The 19,602-nt window shown below is 47.3% G+C and overlaps 1 protein-coding gene across 1 annotated transcript in view; it reads right to left on the reverse strand.

The window, feature by feature from the left end:
• The window catches only part of HSPBAP1 (HSPB1 associated protein 1), a 170,011-nt gene that overhangs the window by 70,399 nt on the left and 80,010 nt on the right, over positions 1 to 19,602 (reverse strand). The gene's annotated exons all lie outside the window — the stretch shown is intronic.

Raw genomic sequence — 19,602 nt, forward strand, 5'->3', positions numbered from 1 at the left:
GGCTTCTGAAAAGCCCTCAACAATATTAACATGTGTATTTAATTCCCATTACAAAATTCTTACGTACTGTATTTTTCAATAGTCTGCTCAATATCGCTACCAGAGAATTTAACATACTCTTTGTACAGCGCTATGTAATATGTTGGTGCTATACATATAAACTATCATAATAATAACGATGATAACTACTGCCATCCATTTCCTTATACAGCTGCAGAGATCTCATCAAGGCTGCACACTCACTTGAAAAATTCACCCGTAGAAAGATTTATAGATGTACAAGATTATGAAATGTACCATAAATGTCTATGGTAATAATAATATATGTACAGTAAATAATGAATTGCAACATTTACATTTTAATAGTAAATGCGCTGGAAGGATGTAATATTTATTTACGAAATGCCCTGAATTAATACTGTACATTAGAATAAGAACAATAAGAATAATGGGACAGGATAAAAATCTCAGAAATTAAAATGAAACTGGCGATCTTTAGCTGGAATTCTATTTACTTTTTAGTTCCACTACAAAACAACTATATTCTCCATGTGAAAGGTTGTTGAGACAGGTTTATTTTATGTTTTAATGTCACTGTATATAATTTACTGTAACAAGGAGACCTTAAAGTATATTGTGGACGGTGTAACATGCTGGCACTTTATTAAAGAAAGGATAATCTTATCTCCTTTGTGACCTTACTTTTCCTTCGATTAATATCATGTAGTATAATATCATGTACAGAATATTTTGACCAGTCACAAGAATCAATTATCTATCAATCATTATTCATTCATGCAGTGGTTACTTCTGTAAAAATATAATTCTGAATCAAACTTAAATTATTGTTCCATCTCTCAGCTCCCTTGCCGCTCAAGCTGCTTACTAAAAATTTCATCATATAACCTATTGGACTTCCTAATACTTCAATAACTAAGCAGGTAATAGATTTGATCACTGTTAAACAGGGGTGGATTGGGCTACCAGGACAGCGGGTAAGTACCCGCTGGGCTGGTTCCATTCCCCCCTCTGCCGGGCACGCTTAACCAGCCTGAGAGGCCAGCCCACCCTGCATACCGGTACGGGCTGATTCATGCTTCTGTCGAGCCAGTAGCAGCACTTATGGGATTTGCGTGTCACATGTAAACGCAAATCGGAAGTTGTCATTGGCTCTCGGCTAGCAGGCACTTCCGGGTGCCGTTAGCCGGGAGCAGCAGCATACCATCGGCGCTGCTGCTCTCTTGTTTAAGTATTAGCCACTGCCAGTGTGCGGGGGGAGGCGGAGTGTCAAACACTAATCACCCTCCCCTCGCCCCATGACGTACACTCACCCACACTCACCCGCTCTAGACACAATGCCCCCCAAGGGACAGTCACAAAAACTATAACCTCTATACCCCCCCTCCTCTGCCCCAAGGACATACCCTGCATGCCTTAGCCCACCAGCCTCTGGGGCATACACTGCCTGCTCTACACCAACTCACCCCGCCCCCCCCCCCCCATCACCGGGAACATACACTACACAGACACCACCCCACCCTACCTCCTGGCACCCTATAAGAAGTGTCCCCCAGCCCCAAGGACATATACTATACACCCTACCCCAGTGGCCCCAGGGACGTACACTGCCCGCTCTATACATCCCGGCCCACCCTGCCCCTCAGCCCTGAGGACATACATTACCCACACTACCCCTCCTAAAGTCCACAGATGCATACACTCCCCAACTTACCTACTGATTCCTAGACACAGAATCCCCCCAACCCAGGGACATACACATACACCCTACCACAACTATGACCCCCCTCCCCAGTCCCAGGGACATACACTTCATGCCCCAGCCCACCGACCCCAGAAACATACACTGCCCGCCCTACACCCCTTGGGCCCAAGGATATACACTGCCCACCCTACCCTCCTTGGCCCCAGGGACATATACTACCTGCCCTACCCCTCCTATCCCAGGGACATACAGTGCCTGTTCAACCTCTGCCAGCCCAGCCTCGTAGACATACACCATCTGCCCTACGCCCCACCTCTGCCCCAGTTACATAAATGAACCACCCTACTCCCTGGCCCCAAAACATACAGTTTACCCCTCGACCTGTGGACATACACTAACCCAAGCCCCCCTGTCTCTGGAACATACAGTACACTACTCTCACCCCAAAGGACATACACTAGCTGCCCCCCCCAGTCCATAGGACATAAATCACCCGCACCCCCGGATGCAGTTTGCAAGGCAGTTGTGTCCGGCCAATTCTTCCTGCAGTACCTGTGTTGGTACTGTTGCCAGCCTGGGCACCTCAGTGATCACAAACTATAGCTCCCAGGAACTAAACAGTCTAATAGACATCGATTTTGGGGGCGGAGCCAAGCATGTCAGCCAGCAGATAGGTCAGTCCTTGGTTTTTTCATGCAGGGGCCAAAATATTTTAGTTTTTTTCCTGTGGGGGCCATTTTTTTTAGATCTTCTATTGGGGGCCATCGTGTTTTGGGCAATGTATTGAGGCCATTGTGTATTATATTTTTTCCTGTGGGGACCAATGTGTTTTATGTTTTTCTAGTGCTATGTTTTTCATCTGCACTTGCATCTGAGTGCATGCATTCCCAATTGTGTTCATACAGAGTTGCAGTAAAGTTTGAGACGCACTCACCAAGAAGTGTGTCAGAAATGTTGTGTTGGGTGGTCAAAGGTGGTTGGCTAATCAGTCTCAGATGTATAGTAGCATGGGCGTGTTGCAGAAAGTGGTTACGTACAGAGACGCTGAATTGCTCACATTGGAGGCCATATCAGCACCTACCATAGGGCTGGTGAAAGTTTCAATGGTGTAACCGATGGTGGCGTACAGCGCATGATTGCAGCGTATGTAGGCACTAATAGTAGGCGTCTCGGTCCTTGCATATTAGGACACACGGATGTACACCAGGGAAGGTCATTGTAGCAGCATTAGTATAAACTTGCAGATACAACTGCAGCAAAAAATGCAAGGAAGACCGCAACTATGTCCAACTCAGGCCCTACAAGGAGGGATCCCGACCCCTCAACAGACCCCACCCCCATTAGGGCTGCTTCCATAAATTTCCCGGGCTGGTTTTCCATCCCAATCCGCCCCTGCTGTTAAATCTAATCACGTCTAATTTTCTCTGTTGCATTTGATACTGTTGACCACTCATTTCTCATTCATACGCTACATTCTAGGCCTTAAAGGACACTGTCCTATATTAGTTCACATCCTACTTATCAAATTGCTTTTCCAGTTCACTTTCTCTTTAGCTTCAGTTGGAGACCAAAAGGCACAGTCCTAGGTCCTCTAAATTTCTCTATCTATATCAGTCCTCTTGGAAAACTGATCAGCTCTTTTGGATTGCAGTATCACCTGTATGCAGATAACCAAATGACCTATCCTCTCCAGATCTCTCATCTTCGTTGTGTTGGTCCGCATTACTGAATGTCTTTCTGTCATTTCAACTTGGATGTCATCTTGCCACCTCAAACCCTATCAAAAAAAGAGGTAACAATAGTCCCACCCATGACCAGTAGTTACCAATTTGACATCTCTCTTTCTGTTGACAACATGACAAGCCCGCAGCCTAGGTGTTATCCTTGACTCAGAACTTGCCTTTATTCTCCATAGTCAATCAATATCCAAACTATGGGCCTGATTCAGACCCACTCGCGAGCGGCTGTCCGCTCGCAAGTGGGTCGATGTTATGCACTGAGCATGCGCACGACGGAGGGAGCTCCGTCGTGCGCATGCGCCAGACGCGACGAGCGAAGGAAAGTCCTTCGCTCGTTGTGTCTGATCAAAGGGGGCGTGCTGTCGATGGTAATTGACAGCACGCCCCCTTTGGTGGGCGTGCCAGGGGCGTGCCTCCCTGACGGGGGCGTTCCCACGGGAACGCCTCCCGTCAGAAGCCGGCCCACTGACATCACTAGTGATGTCAGTGGGAGTGATTTTGGCTCTGATAGAGCCAAAATCACTCCGGAGCTTGCGGTTGAAAACCTCAACCGCAGGCTCCGGCTCGCAGTTTCGATGGTCGCGATGGTCATGACCATCGCGGCCATCAAAATGCACGCTCGTATAGGCTGTGGGTGGTGACCCACAGCTATACGAGCGTCCAGGAGGACGCTCCATTTTCATGGAGGGCGGCCCTCATTCAGAGCGTGCGCTCTGCTCAGAGCGTACGGCTCTGAATGAGGGCCTATGTTACATACATCTAAGCAGTGCTTAAAGTGGTCCTAGAGAAGTGGTTGAACTCACACCCCCACCCACGGCGCTTTAAAAAAAAAAAAAAAGGGGGGCGTGGTCACACAATAGTATTCTCAATTCAAATGACATCACACAGTAGCACAATCTTGATTCACTTTACACCACATAGTAGTGTTCCTTATTCATGTATGTCACACAGCAGTGTCCCTTTTACACAATGCCTACATTTGCGTCCCTTAAACACAATGCCCACAGCAGTAATGCCCCTTACACATAATGCTCACAGCAGTAGTACCCCTTATGCAAATGCAATGTCCATTGTAGTGGTGCCCCTTATGTAGTGCCTCCAGTAGTGGAGCTCCTTATGCAGTGACCCCAGTAGTGATGCCCCTAGTAGTGGGGCTCTTTATGCAGAGCCCATTGTAGTGGTAGAGCCCCCAGGAGTGGTGCCCCTTATGCAGTGCACCCAAGAGTGGTGCCCCTTGCTATAATGTCCCCAGAAGTTATGCCCCCCTATAGCGCCGCTTACACAAGAAAAAAAAAACAATACTTACCTTAAGCCCTGCTCCTGCGTGCCTCCGGTCCGCCTGGCTGTTCCGAGTCCTCTGAACTATGGGAGAAACATTGTGACGTCTCTCCCATAGTGCCCGTGGGGGGAGCTGAGCCGGAAGCCGGAGTGAGCTCCAGCCTCCGGCTGCCGCTGGCACTGCGGTTAGGGAGCTGGGCGCCTGCTGGTAACAAAATTTCAGCGGGTGCCTGCTAAGGTGGGACGGAGGAGGCGGAACTGGTTCCGTCTCCAAATAGAAGTGACGGCATGCAGTTCTGCCCCACTTTAACCCCTGCATCTAAGAAACATATCCAGAATTAGAGAAGTGCGCGGACCCCCGTGTTTTGGTTCTAATTCATCATCGTGTAGTCATTTTGGTTTTGCCAAAACCGCCCTCAAGTGTTTTGGTTTGGATGGATTTAAAAAAAAAAAAAAATAAGTTGTTTCTACAGGATAATAAATCTCAATAACATTCATTTCCAGTCAATTTTGACCACCTCACAGCTCTCACAATATTGTTTTCATCCAAATTGGCCAAAGGCTGCAGCGAGCTGACTGGCTAAACTAAGCGACAGAGCAGCGGTACAAACACTTGGCAGTTTAAAAGAATATAGCGCATCTAGGAAACATAGCGGCACTGCAGTGGCAGACAGGATGGTAGTTTAATATAAAAACTATAAGATGCTATACAGTTTTCATTGATCAAGAACTATATCAGAGGCCCGAGGCCAGTACAGGGAAATGGAGGTAGAGTATTTAATACTATTTATGTAGTGGAAGCATGATTGATTATAAGAACAGAGAAGCAGTTTTAATTATAAAAAAAAAGAAAAACAGAGACATGGGCCTGGCAAGCATGTAGGGCCTAATTCAGAGGCGGTCGGAGGATGCAAGCGGTCGCTCAGAAACTGGGCGGCCACTTGCATCCTGACCGGCCGCCTCTGTTGCGGTCGTTAGGCTGTGGGTTAACACCCACAGCTCTAACGACCGCTCCGGTGATGGTCGCGATGGTCAGAGACCATCGCGACCATCGGGGCTTACGACGAGACCCTAGGGTAGGGTCTCCCTTGTCGTAAGCCACGGAGAGCTTCTGGCTCTGTCTGAGCCGGAAGCTCTCCACTGACATCACTAGTGATGTCAGTGGGGCCGCCCCCAAACGGTAGGCGTTCCCATGGGAACGCCTCCGTTTGGGCTGCCACCCCTCCGGCCCGCCTTCCAAACGGGACGAGCTGTCAATCAACATCGACAGCTCGCCCCCTTTGGATCGAGACCCGCTACGACCGGCGCTGTCGGTCGTAGCGGGTCTCACGCATGCGCACTACGGCTCCATCGTGCGCATGCTCTGTGGGGGGCCATCGACCCGGTCCGAGCACATCGGCGCTAACGACCGGGTCTGAATGACCCCCGTAGTGTGGAAGCTAAAGCATGCCATTAATTGATTTAAATAACTGACTAGGGTTAATCATTTAACTATATATAAAAAAATTAAAAAAAACAACAACAGCAAATCAGACAAATGGAAAGCATTGTTACAAAACATGCATCCAAAATCCCTATGAGATTAATTACTCAAGATTTAAGGCCTAGTCAAGTTGAATAATTAATTATATGATTTGATGATACTAGTCTGTATCTGCTGAGAAGCTGCAGGAAATGGGGCCTATATGCCTGGGTGAGAAGCTGGTGATGAATGGCGTTGCAAGATACAAAAAAACATGAATGGCCCAGTAAAGTACGGTACACTGCCTGTCAAATAAACACAGTTGTCACGCGAGCTGTTTAATTGGTGAAGCTGTTTTTTTAAATGCTGTATTTAACATTCTAGGTACAGGAGGGAAACATTCTTCAACAGAAGAGGAGTATTAGAACACAAGGAAATGCACTGAAACTAGAAGAACGTAGATTCAAAGGAAATTTGAGGAAAAATTACTTCACAGAAAGGGTAGTGGATAAGTGCAATAGCCTCCCATCAGAGGTGGCATGGAATAGGCAAAAGTATATCCTTACAAAGAACTAAGGATCGGGTTAAGATCACCAAAAAGGGAAAAAAAGGGGTAGACTAGATGTGTCAAATGGCTCTTTTCTGTAATCAAATTCTAGGTTTCTAATCTTGGCAAAGCCCATAATGAAAAGTTGTGCACAATGGAATTATCATGGTCTCCCACCCATCCTTATGCTATATATTAAAAAGCACATGCACAGTTCAGCAAACCAAGCACTTCAGCCACAAAAGTGGCAGTCCCTGAAGTGCTTGTTTTGCTTGGGCCCCCACAAAACAAGCTACCAATGGGCTAAAGATGGATAATAGTGTTAATAATTAGGTCTACTGCTGGAAGATGTCTTTATCATTTGCACATTCATCAGTGTTATTATCATCACACAATATTAGCTCACCCCATTGGAATCCACCATTATAGAAATCTCAGTAGTTTGTTGTAATTGGCGGAAAAGGTCTATCTTCTAGAATCTGATGTTAATTTTTATGAACACCTGTTTTTCCCCAAATTTTGGAAGTAGCCTCCTACGCCAACTGCACACAAGGTTCCCGGCTGTGCTAAACACTGGAGGGTGGGCAGTTTAAATAAAGCACAGCTAGTTTGTATAAGGGGCTCCAAACTTACTTTTTTTCCTCCAAGTATTCAAATGGACTGTGCGACAGGATTCGGTATGATACACCGCCGGTTCAAATCCCGGCAGCGCCAGTCCGACATGGAAGGAAATCCCGATCGTCTAGAAGGTAAGTGGTTACTAACCTAACTCTACCCCTAACCCTCCTTTAGGGTGCCTAACCCTACCCCCCCTGTGCCTAAACCTACCCCCCCTTTCCTCACCACCTAAACCTAAGTCCCCCGGGGGGGTGCCTAACCCTAATCTTCCCCCGGGGGTGCCTAACCCTAACCCTCCCACCCCCTAGCCTAACCCTCCCTCCCCCTAGCCTAACCCTAACCTCCCGGGGGCGGTGCCTAACCCTAAGTCCCCCCTGGGAATCCTAAACTTAACCCTTCCCCCCCTCCACGGTGTAGGTTAGTTAACCCTCGCCGGGATTCTGTAATCTAGATGCCGGCGGTTGGCATTGTGACCGCCGGCATCATAGACGTATACAGTGTGACATTCGTACACTGTCATTAAAATAATCCTCCACCATTCTATTGATGTATCAGGTTGAGTCTCGGTAGAGGTGTCAAAAATTTTGGGCAATTCTTTCAAGTCTAACCTGATGTCATAATGGACTTTAACTCTGGTTGACACATCCTCCTCACCAGTGTGTCTTTTAGGAAAGGTCAGTTTTGCCGGAGAAACTGAAGCAGGAGACATTGTCGTGCAGTCTTTGTGAGAACTGTTTAGGGTTGCAGATGACGGGAGGGGGGGGGACACCACCACACGCACTATCACTAAAGGTGCCCATCAACTGGCAGGCCTCAAAACTACTGCACGATTACGACAATGTAATCGTGCAGTCGTTTGTCAGTCTGATGTGCCTTCGCTGGACAGGGTGCCCTATCGTCAGGTTGTCCAACATGTTTGCCCGATGATAGATGTCTAAATGACCAGCGGGAGTGCGCATCGCTGGTCGTTTTAGACATTTTTGCAAACGATTTATGAACGATACTGATATCGTTATCATTCAATTGTTCAACTTAATCGCCTAGTGGATGGGCACCTTTACACTGGAAGGATAATACACTTTGCACATTTTTTTGCACTAATGGCTGTGTTTTCTTACACAAAAAAACACTTGCAATTATTTGCACACACTTGGAGGAATAGGTCTTTGTAAGAAATTATTTGGGGTGCAGATTAATCCTCGCTTATACTGGAAGAATAACACACCGTGCAAATTCAATTGGAAAAGGCTGCCGGTTTTTTTGTTTTAAACAGGAAAAAATATATTTTTTTATCTAAATTTTTTTTTTATATATATATATATATATATATATATATATATAACTGGAAAAAACAACCTCAAAACAAAGAGGTATTCTTGGGGTGCAGCAGCCTCAAAGTAGAGTATTACGATCCCGCTCCCGCTGGTCATTAAGACATCGATCATCGGGCAAACATGTTGGACAACCTGACGATAGGGCACCCTGTCCAGCGAAGGCACATCAGACTGACAAACGACTGCACGATTACATTGTCGTAATCGTTCCTATTGTCGTAAACATTCCTATTGACATCACAAATCCTGCATCCACCAATCTTCTTGCGCTCTCCTCCTCCTCTGGACTTTCTCAATGGACCTCCGCTGCTACCCACTGCCTCGGCCACTCCCTTGACCTAGTCTTCACCCATCTGTGTGCTCTCTCTGACTTCTCTAACTCTCCCTTCCCCCTCTCTGACCACCATCTACTCTCCTTCACTCTCTCAAGTCCTCCACTCCTCCCCTCACCCAAAGCCACCATCACCAGACGCAATCTTGAGTCTCTCGACCCTGCTGTCCTGTCTTCCTCACTTGATACTCTCCTTTCTCATCTATCAACCATGGCCTGCCCTAACCAGGCAGCCTCCTTCTACAACATCACCCTCATTTCTGCACTTGACTCTGTTGCCCCCTCCTCCTCTGTCCCCATCCGTCAGTCCAAACCCCAGCCCTGGCACTCCAAACTGACCCGGTTTCTCCAAAAATGCTCGCGCACAGCCGAGCGCCTCTGGAGGAAATCTCGCTCCTTGGCGGACTTCCTTCACTTCAAGTTTGTCCTCTCTTCCTACAGCTCGGTCCTCTCCCTCGCCAAGCAATCCTTCTTCCAGTCGCTCATCTCTTCTCAGTCCTCCAATCCCCACCGCCTCTTTGGTACGTTCAACACCCTCCTCCGCCCCCCACCTCCACCCCTTCCATCCTCCTTCACTGCATTTGACTTTGCCTCCTTCTTCTCTTCCAAAATTGAGGCAATTCGTCACAGTATATCCTCCAATCTCCCTGCTGCCAACCCACCTCCCCCACCATCCGCACCTCCCGGCCACCCCATCTTGTGCTCCTTCAGCCCCACCACGGGTGATGAGGTCCACTCCCTCATCTTGTCCTCTCCCCCTTCCACCTGCCCCCTTGACCCTCTCCCTTCTCGCCTTCTACGCTCCCTCTCCTCCACTGCCTGCTCCCACCTTGCTCACCTTTTCAACTTATCTCTCTCCACCGGCATCTTTCCCTCATCGTTCAAACATGCTCTTGTCACACCTATTCTTAAAAAAACCAACCTCGACCAGTCCTCACCTGCCAATTACCGCCCTATTTCTCTTCTCCCTTTTGCGTCCAAACTACTTGAGAGGCTTGTCTATAGCCGCATCACCAGCTATCTCTCTGACAACTCCATCCTTGATCCTTTCCAATCTGGCATTCGCCATCGTCACTCCACTGAAACTGCCCTGGCCAAAGTCACCAATGACCTGCTTGCAGCCAAATCCAGGGGCCACTTCTCTCTGCTCATTCTCCTGGACCTCTCTGCAGCCTTTGACACCGTGGATCATACTCTCCTCCTTCGTACCCTTCAGACCTTTGGGATCTCTAACACCGTCCATGCCTGGTTCACTTCTTACCTCACCAACCGCTCCTTCTCTGTGTCTTCCTCCGGCTCCACCTCCCCCACTTCCACCCTTCCCGTTGGTGTCCCACAGGGTTCTGTCCTGCGCCCACTGCTCTTCTCCCTGTACACTTCTAAACTAGGAGAACTCATCAGCTCCTTTGGCCTCCAATACCACCTCTATGCCGATGACACACAACTATACTTCTACTCTCCGGAACTCTCCCCTTCTGTCCTCTCTCAGGTAACCAGTTGCCTCTCCGCCATCTCTTCCTGGATGTCCGAGCCCTCTCTGAAGCTCAACATGGACAAAACCGAACTCATCATCTTTCCCCCTAATAGAGTCTCCACTCCAACCAATCTCGCTATCACTGTTGACAACACAATCATCTCCCCTGTCCCCCAACTTTGCTGCTTGGGTGTCACCCTTGACTCCACCCTCTCCTTCACACCCCACATTCAATCTCTGGTTCAATCCTGTCGGCTCCAGCTACGCAACATCGCTCGTATTAGGCCTTTCCTCTCCCAGAATGCTACCAAACTGATTATTCATTCACTAATCATTTCTCGGCTTGGCTACTGCAACCTTCTCCTTACTGGCCTTCCACGTTGCCATCTTGCTCCCCTCCAGTCTGTTCTCAATGCGGCAGCTAGACTTATATTCCTCTCCCGCCGTTCCACTTCTGCCCTCTGCCAAAACCTGCACTGGCTCCCATTCCCCCACAGAATCCTCTTCAAACTCCTCACCTTCACATACAAGGCCCTCTCTAACTCTACTGCTCCCTACATCTCAAACCTCATTTCCTTACATACTCCCTCCCGCTCACTTCGGTCTGCCAATGACTGTTACCTCTCCTCCACCCTGGTTACTTCATCTCATGCACGTATCCAAGATTTTGCTTGTGCAGCCCTCCTTCACTGGAATGAGCTCCCTCGCTCGATTAGGTTCTCCCCGACCTTGCAGAGCTTCAAACGTGCACTGAAAACCCACCTGTTCATCAAAGCATACCCTTGCACCACATAACCGTCACCAAGTCTCTGTCCCTCCTGCCTCAGCCATCTCTACCTCGCCTACTTCCTGCACTCAGGTCCCCCTCTACACACTCTTGCCTCATGTCATCTGTCCGTCTCCCCTCTCCCCTAGATTGTAAGCTCCTAGGAGCAGGGTCCTCCTCCCCACTATCTCACAGCCTTCTTCTCTAGCACTTCTATGACAGCCTTCACCTTCCCAGCTGTATTGTGTATGGAGAATTGTGTTACTAATTTATACTTGTGCTCTGTATATAAGTTGGTTACTGTATTGTAATGTAATGTTCTGTGTACCCTTTACTGTATGTACGGCGCTGCGGTCCTCTTGTGGCGCCCTATAAATAAAATGTAATAATAATAATAATAATATTAGACAGATAAGCAATAAGCATTTGCAGAAAAAAAAAGGTGCAGGGTCACTTTAACAAACAAAAGACAAAATACAATCTCAGTAGGTAATACAATCTCAGTAGGTAACCTGTTTGTGAGTGTGCTGATATCAGTGACATTGATGACTACAGACACCTACTCCTGTCTGCACTCTCCAGATCTATTAAACTCCTAGGACCTAAAGCTATCTCCTTCTAACCTAATGTTGCTAATGACACCCTAATGGCACCCTTATAGCTTGCTAAAGCTTTTTTTTGTTTGTTTAGAGCCTCACTGCTCCAGCCCACAAGCCCACACCCCCTCCTGTGTGATAGGGCGCCCGATCACGAAGGAGGGACTTTTATATGCAATCCAAAACACACAAGATCAGATGCCGGCAGTGGCGTAACTAGGGTATTTGGAGCCCAGGGCACATTTGAAAAGGGAGCCCCCCACAACAACCCGAGATGTGCGCTCGTCGAAGGCGCGCGCGGGAAAAAAATGGGCATGGTCACTTAAAAATGGGGCGTGTCAACATGACACACCCCTTTATTTTCACGCTGAACATTCCTATCCATATGCACCTTAACCCCAGTAGTACCCCTTATACAGTACCCCCAGTATGCAGTTGTGGTCCCTCTTATGCAGGCCCATAGTAGTGCCCCTTATACAGTATCCCCAGTAGTGGTCCCCCTTATACAGCCCCCAATTAGTTCCCCTTACTCAGTACCCCCAGTAGTGGCCCCCCCAAATGCAGTGCCCCACGTAGTGTTCCCCCTTATGCAGTGCCCCCAGTAGCAGTCCCCACAATGCAGTGCGCCCAGCAGCGGTATCCCCTTATGCAGTGCCCTTTATATAGTGCCCCCAGCAGTAGTCCCCCCCAAAAAAAAGTTTTCCCAGTAGTGGTCCCCTTATGCAGGCACCCTGTAGTGATCCCCCCTATCCAGTGCCCCCTGTAGTGGCCCTTCCTATAATGCCCCCAGTGGTAGTTCCCCCCCAAGTAGTAGTCCCCAGTAGAGTAGGTTCTCCCAATGACGCCCCCAGTAGTAGCCACCCCTCCCCCAGTAGAGGTCCCCCCCAGTAGTAGCCACCCCTCCCCCAGTAGAGGTCCCCCCAGTAGTAGCCACCCCTCCCCCAGTAGAGGTCCCCCCAGTAGTAGCCACCCCTCCCCCAGTAGAGATCCCCCCAGTAGTAGCCACCCCCCTCCCCCGTTGTGCAGATAGGTTAAAAAAAAAAAAAAAATATATATATATATATATATATATATATAAAAATATACTTACCTGAATCTCTGCTCCTGGTCCTGGTCCTGCTCGCGACACCACTCCCGCCCGGGCTGGTGCGCTCAGCATTATGGGACAGACGTCATGACGTCATTCCCATTACCCACTGCAGGAGCCGGACGGAAGTCCGGCTCTTGCAGTGGGTGCTGCAGCAGTCAATGAGAGTCTATCTGACTCTCATTGGCTGCTGTTTAACACACGCATCGCCGCCGGCGCTGGCGGCAATGCGTGTGTTATGCACAGCCTGAGCCCGCCTCCTGGCGCTATTGGGCAAGCGCTCAGGGGGAGGGAATGGGCTCAGGCGTGCAGCACAGGACCGGCGCAGGAAGCCTAGCGCCGGTCCTGTGTAAATGTGTAGCGCAGACCGCACTCATTGCGGTCGGCGCTACACTGGCTAACTAGGGCGGGCAGGCCGGTACCGTGGCCGGCGGCGCCCCCCCCGCGCCACCGGTCCAACGGCGCCCAGGGCACGCACCCCGCTCGCCCTGCCCTAGTTACACCACTGGATGCCGGGAAGATGACGTTTTGCCTCGTTTTGGGATCTGAACTAGGCAGGAAGCCCCGAGCTGGGACTCTGATCCACTCGTTTCCCATAAGTCCGAACCTGCCCATATGTATTCAGAATATGCACATATCTCACACAATACACTGCAAAAACTTGAATTCATGTAATCATTATCTCCAGGATAAAGTACTGCAATAACCTCCTTACTAGTCTTCCCCTAAACACACTTTCACCCCTACAATCTGTTCTGAATGTAGCGGTTACACTGATCTGCCTTGCAAAACCTTCTTCTGGTGCTGCTCCCCTTTCTCAACCCCTACATTTGTTGCCTGTATTTATCCAAATTCAATATAAAATACTCTACACAAGATCTGCATTTCTCATCAACACTTATTACCTACTCCCATTCACGGTTAAAGTACCTGTTTAAGGCTGTACCCACTATGCCCTCCCTTGCATAACATTACTTTTTCGTAGATTCCAAACCATCCAGTGTTCCCTGAAATCTTAAGCCGGGTACACACTAAACGATGTCTAGTGTGTACCGACCTTGTTAACGATGGGACCCGGCAGGGTGCCGGTGTGAATGCACTTGCCGATGCCAGCAGCAACAGATGGAAGGCCATGCTGCATTTGGCAGCATGACCCCTGCTAGCTGTTGTCTAGTGTTTACCCGGCTTTAAACTCTTCAGATAAGCTTATTAACTTACTGAACCACTGACCTAACCTCTGCAATTTGGCTGTACCATTTTGCAAGATGTAGCATTTATCCTTGTGTATCAAATTCTTATTTCACTATAAACTGTACGCTTGCGAGCAGGGCCCTCTAACCTGTTTGTTTGTCTGTCACGCACTACTGTTTTCTTCCCAATTGTAAAGCAATATATATAATTCAGACTTATCTTAAGTGAAAGCTACTGTAATCAGCGACATTTCTGAGCAACTTTCTTTCATGTGTATATATATATATATATATATATATATATATATATATAACGACAGTGTGCAGATATTATATATGTAATAAGTGTTGACAGATTATAAATAAATCAATGAATTCAAATGGACCTTTATGTTTTTAGAGTTTAATACAAATCTCAAACTATACAGCATTTTCAATCCTAAAAGGAAGATATGCAAATAAAAAAACTGGGTAAGAATAAAAGCATTAACACAAAATTTCAGAGCACAATACTCCCAAAGTGCAAACTAAATGATGCTAAATATTGGTTTTACTCAAAAGTGAACTCTGCAACTGTTTTTCTTCAGTGTGCGAGAGTTTTTTTGTTATCTTCTAAGTTTTTCGAACAATGAAAAGATTAATTGTGATTTGAAGGAACATGCATGATATTCTTAAGAGCTCAGTTTTCTTGCATCCTCAGATCTCTGCACTGTTAGAGGCTGTGGGAGAATAAACACAGAACCTCCTAGGAGCTGTCAGCTCTCAGCCATGACCTGCAGTGATCACAGGAGCTGACACCCCATCACAGGAATTTCACGAGGTGAGCAATCGTTAGCCCAGTCTGTTCTCCCTACAGTTAGTAGAGCACTCGATGATCTACATCAGTACATGGACATCACTTCGTTGTTGGATAGCTCAGACACAAAAGGTTCATTCATAGCCTGGAGGAGAAATCAGAATCCAGATTCACAGACATTGTTTTTCAGAGACACCTGTTGCTCAGCCCTCACTCTCATATAGTAATATAAAAAAAACAAAAAATATATATAGTATATATATATATATATATATATATACACACACACAAACACACACACACACACACAACAAAAGAAGAGGCAGCGGCACTGAGGGTCTTAAGCAAAATAACGTGTATTGTCACCAATGTTTCAGGGCTAAGATGCCCTTTTGTCAAGGTAAATTAATCTTATCTTGACAAAAGGGCATCTTAGCCCTGAAACGTTGGTGACAATACACGTTATTTTGCTTAAGACCCTCAGTGCCGCTGCCTCTTCTTTTGTTGTGCATCCATACTTGCGGAGGGCAGGAGGGCTATATTATCTTACTACTGGAGTGCCGAACCATTGGACTTATATATATATATATATATATATATATACACACACACACATACACATTTTATATATATGTGTGTGTGTGTGTATCAATATATTTATAAATACACACACACACGTGTTTCAGTCAGACCTATTGCCACAGGTGTATAAAATCAAGCACCTAGCCATACAGTCTCCATTTGCGTACATTTGTGATACAAAATGGGTCGTTCTGAAGAGCTCAGCGATTTCAAGCGTGGTACTGTGATATGATGCCACCTTTGCAATAAGACGGTTCATGAAATTTCATCCCTGCTGGATATTCAACGGTCACCTGTAAGTGATATTATTAGAAAGTGGAAGCGTTTAGGAAAAACAGCAACTCAGCCACAAAGCGGAAGACCATGTAAAATCACAGAGCGTGGTCAACGACTGCTAAGCTCATGGTGCGTAAAAGTCGCCAACGCTCTGCTGATTCCATAACTGAAGACTTCTAAACTTCCACTGGAATTAATGTAAGCACAAAAACTGTGCGGCGGTAGCTTAGTGGAATGGGTTTCCATGGCCGAGCAGCTGCATGCAAGCCTCACATTACCAAGTCCAATGCCAAGCGTCGGACGGAATGGTGTAAAACACACTGACACTGGACTGTGGAGCAGTGGAAACGTGTTCTGTGGAGTGACGAATCATGCTTCTCGGTTTGGCAGTCAGATAGGAGAGTCTGGGTTTGGCGGATCCCGGGAGAAAGTTACCTGCCTGACTGCATTGTGCCAAGTGTGAAGTTTGGTGGAGGAGGGATAATGGTATGGGGCTGCTTTTCAGGGTTTGGGCTAGGCCCCTTATCTCCAGTGAAGCGCAATCTTAATGCTTCAGCATGCCAAGACATTTTGGACAATGCTATGCTTCTAACTTTGTGGCAACAGTTGGGGAAGGCCCTATTCTATTCCAACACGACTGCCCCAGTGCACAAAGCAAGGACTATAAAAACATTGTTTCATGAGTTCGGTGTGGAAGAACTTGACTGGCCCGCACAGAGCCCTGACCTCAACCCTATCGAGCACCTTTGGGATGAACTGGAACAGAGATTGCAAGCCAGGCCTTCTCGTCCTACATCAGTGCCTGACCTCATAAATGCTCTACAGAATGAATGGGCACAAATTCCAACAAAAACACTCCTAAATCTTCTGGAAAGCTTGCCAAGAAGGGTGTAAACTGTTATAGCTGCAAAAGGGGCCGAACTCCATATTAAAGCTTATGTATTCGAATACAATGTCACTACAGTCCCTGTTAGTGTAATGGCCAGGCATCCGAATCGAATACTTTTGCGTGTGTGTGTATTATATTATATAATATAATATAAATATATATATATATATACATACACACACACATACATATGTGTGTGTGTGAGACTTTTTACCTTCAAATGCGTCTTAGTCACATCGTGATGTGCATAGGACACACAAGCAGCTTCTGCCAATTACAATGATATGTGGCATGCCTATATTCTGTGTGCAGCTGCGAGTGTGTTGTTAGAGGCTGGACTGTGTCTATTTGAACCAACCTGTTAAATGCCTTGTAACATATGCCCTCTCCTTTAGGACCAATGGTATTAGCAACAAACTTATCTATTGTGTTGTTTATTTCTGGGGGGTATAAATATGTGTGCTCTGACCCTGGGTTCCTAGTCTTCATGCTGAATGCTGATCTGGACCAGAAAGCGCTGCGTATGTATAACTGTACTTGGGTCTGTATAATTTCTTTGTGCTAAAGATTATATGAGGATCATAGCATGTAACTGCTGTACTTTTACTTGAATAATACTTTGTGCTTTGGAACCACAGGTTCTAGGTCTGGAGTCTTTATTTACTGTATGACTGCGTACGCAAAATAGCGTCATCCTTAGAGGTTTATAGGAAGGATATTAGAAGGTATAGGCAGGGATATTCATAAGGTTCAAAAGCAGTACCGTTACCACTGTGCCTTACCCAGAGCCGGATTAAGGTGGCACAATACCTCCTTCAAGAACGCCTCCGTTTGGCAAGCCACCCCCCCACACCGCCTATAAAACGGTGCGAGCTGTCGATCACCATCGACAGCCGCCCCTTTTGTAGTAAGCCCCGTAGCGAGAGAATTTCTCTCTCGATCCGGGTATGCGCATGCGCAGTGCCTCAACAGCAACCCGCTTGCAAGCGGGTCTGAATGAGACCCATAGTGCCCCTGATTCACATTACACCATACAGTAGTGTCGTTTCTTTATGTTACAGCACATAGTAGAACCCCTTATACACAATGCGCATAGTAATAATACCCTTTACACACAATACCCACATTAGTAGTGCCCCTTACACGGTGGCGGCACAGGGCTGGCTTACCATATTGTGCTGGACTTGATACATATACACACACACACACACACCCACACGTGTTGCTCTTTATCAGACATGTAAATCTGATGTACATAAGAGTTTGTATCCAGGCGGTCAGTCATGGGACCAGTACACATAGGTCCTGTCCTTTGTACACATCAGAAACATGCTTACATGTCAGCTGCAATACTGTATGTAGTTAGACGTGTGTAGGACACGAGACATTTTCTGCAGCAGAATTACTGCTATTATTCCACATTTGTTTGGGGTCAAAACGTTTTTGCGATAAACTTTCCCAGCAGAGTCTGCATTAGATGTGGAGATTACGGTACATTAATGTCATTACTGTATAGACATCCCTTATACACAGGCATGTGCAGGGTAGGAGTTGGGTATCTTGTTACATGATATGTCTCATGCATTGCACACATATGTATATCCCATGAGGGGAGGGGGGATCCAGCCAGGAGGGGGAACAGCAAGGGGTGGGACTGGGTGAGGTGCAGTAGGCTGCCGCTCATACAGTGTGACAGGCACAGCGGCAGCAGCAAAGTCTGACTCAGCAGCAGCTGCAGGGAGAGCGCCTCTCCAGTCTGGTGCTTCCCTGCAGTGCAGGCTCTTCTGAGCGGGTTGTGCCGGCCCTGGATGAGGGCCCCAAGAAACATTACTGTACTCGGCCCAAAGATTTTTATTGCCGGCCCTGCTGCTGTCTGGGGACGTTTCTGTTAGTCTCCAGCTTCCATCCCTAGCAGCAGTTGCCGTGCTGCTGCTAGAAGAGCTGCTGCTGGCAGTGGAGGCTGGAGATATTCAGAATTGGTCCCCGCCCAAGAGGAGGTTCCGAGATCTGTGTAATGGTGCATATACATGGTCAGATTTCCCTGGTCGATTTGAACGATATATCGTTATCGTTCAAATCGACCAGTTTCTGGCCCCTTCAAACGACTAAACGATGGTCGATGCGTGGGCACGGATGGTCGATATCGACCATTGCCCGTACATGCAGGCCAACCTGGTCGATATCTTCCAGGTTAGCCTGTTTACTATAGGGATCGTTATAGACGATGGGGGGTTGGTGCATGTTGCTGGATGTTCGATTTCGAACATCCAGCATATGCAGGACAATCACATAACGATAGTTATCATTATCTGATCGTCTCCAAATCTGACCGTGTGTACCCTCCATAAGTCATACTGTGTAAGGCGCTTTATTGCGCATGGCAATTATTCACCATGTGGGGAGAGCTTGGGGGAAACACAGCACCTCCGTAAGTGCTGGGCACGCCCCAAAGTCTGATGAATTGGGGGCGTTCGGCAAGGACACACCCCCTCCCCAATCAGTCACGCCCCCTTTCCGGAAGTGCACCCAAGGAATGCCAACTATAAAACTTTTTTTTTTTGGGGGGGGGGGGGGGGGGGAGGGGTTGGGGGATGGTGGGGCAACTGGGAACTTTTCGCCCTGAGCTCCAAATGTCTACAACTGGCCCTGTCTAGTGGTATTTGATAAAAGGAAAAAGCCATTAACTCTCTATACAAATGTGTGATACAAACACTGGTGTGGTCTTGTTTGAGAAATCTGTTAGACGTTATAGAATTTGACGGCAAGAAGCAACGTCAGTACTGCTCAAGAATACCCATGAAGTATACTTATGTGTCTACTAAAAAACAACGTTACTCAGCAGAGACTACAGAGCTTTTAAAGAAGTCGAAAACCACAAAAATAGTTCTGTAATGCGACATCTGAGCCCTGCTAG

This window comes from Taudactylus pleione, unplaced genomic scaffold, assembly GCF_031769625.1.
Source record: "Taudactylus pleione unplaced genomic scaffold, aTauple2 ptg000977l, whole genome shotgun sequence".
NCBI lineage: Eukaryota > Metazoa > Chordata > Amphibia > Anura > Myobatrachidae > Taudactylus > Taudactylus pleione.